We start from the raw sequence: 1,675 nt of genomic DNA on the forward strand, positions 1-1,675 counted from the left end.
TTTATGTGTAAACTAGTGTGTTAATGTATGGTTGATGAATGTGGTTTTTCCACCCTTGGGGCCGTTGTTCAAATGGCTGAAAACCTGTTGTTCAACTCTTAAGATTCTTCTTGTTAAATTTTGATTTCCAGGTGTAAAGGGAAGTGGGAAGTTACAAAAGCGCATAAATCAAATGTGTCTGAAATAAGGTGTATGGAATTCAATGTGAGGTTATCTACTTTGGATCTGTGGAAACTAACAAATATCTTAATGGGGAAAGATGGAGCCATAGAAGAGCAAAGTGAATCAAATTGGCTAATGGAATGTTGACCTTTACATAAGAACATAGGTAAGGTAATTAGCCATAGCCCCAAAATATCATAGGCATTTCCTCATTGGAGAGAGATAATTGGTTATATGTAGCTTAAGTAGCACCACTTTCAAGCATGGGGTGAGGAGGCAAGTTTCCATGAACTGTGTCACTTGAGCCATCTAGCTAACTGACTCCACATCAAAACATAAGAAATAGGAGTAGCCCCTTTGAGCCTGCTCTGCCATTCAATATTATCATGTTTGACAACGCCTCGATTCTACCCACAGTAACCCTTAGCTCTTGATTATACTCAGCATACAAAAATCCATCTTATCCCTGAGTTTAGTACGCTCAACCACAGCCACCCGCTGCCCTGGGTTAAAATTTCCAAGAATCCACAACCTTTTGTAAAAATTTCTCTCCATTTCAGTCCTAAATGGCCAATCCCTTATTCTGAGACTGACCCCTAGTTGTAGACTCTCCAGCCAAGGGAAATCATCCAGAACTCCCTTCACAGCACTATGGATGTACCTGCACTACATAGACTCCAGTGGTTCAAAAAGGCAGCTCACCACTACCTTGAGGGCAATTCAGGATGGGCAGTAAATGCTGGTCTAGCCACTGATACCCACATCCCATGAAAGAATACATTTTTAAAAATCCATCCAAACCTTTAAGGATTCTTGTGTGTCAATGAGATCATTTTAAATTCCAGGGAAAAGAGACCTAGTGTGCTCAATCCCTTATGGGATAATCTCCTTATCCCAGGGATCAGCTGAGTGAACCTCTGCAATCCCTCCAAGAATAGTAAAATCCTGTTGGGTAAGGAGAACAATACTGTACAATTGCAGTAAGACTTATTCAGTACTGTATACTTTAATCCTTCATAATAAAGGCTAATATACTGTTTGTTTTCCTAATTGCTTGCTGTACCTGCATGTTAACTTTCTGTAATCCAAGCACTGTGACTCAGGTCCCTCTGAATACCAACATTTCCCAGACTCGAAGAGCTCATCAAGACCTTTAAAATGTAAAGTGATTTTATAGGATAGATAGAAATTATTTCCCCTGGGGTGAGAACTCAAAACGAGAAGGCATAATCTTGGAAGTAGAGTGGGGCCATTTAGGAGTAACTCAGGAAGTGCCTTTTTGTCAAAGAATATTGGAAATTTGGAACAAGTTTCTCCCCAAAAAGCTGTGGATGCTGTCAACTGAAATCTTTAAGACTGAGTGTATATTTTGTTAGATAAGGGTATCAAGGGAGCAAAGGTGGGTAAAGGGAGTTGAGGTACAGATAGCTGTGATCTAATTGATGATAGAACAGACTTGATGCACTGCATGACTTTTCCTGTTCCTGAATAAGACTATCTTGATTCTGAATAG

The sequence above is a fragment of the Carcharodon carcharias genome, chromosome 8, assembly GCF_017639515.1.
Source record: "Carcharodon carcharias isolate sCarCar2 chromosome 8, sCarCar2.pri, whole genome shotgun sequence".
Classification (NCBI taxonomy): Eukaryota; Metazoa; Chordata; class Chondrichthyes; order Lamniformes; family Lamnidae; genus Carcharodon; species Carcharodon carcharias.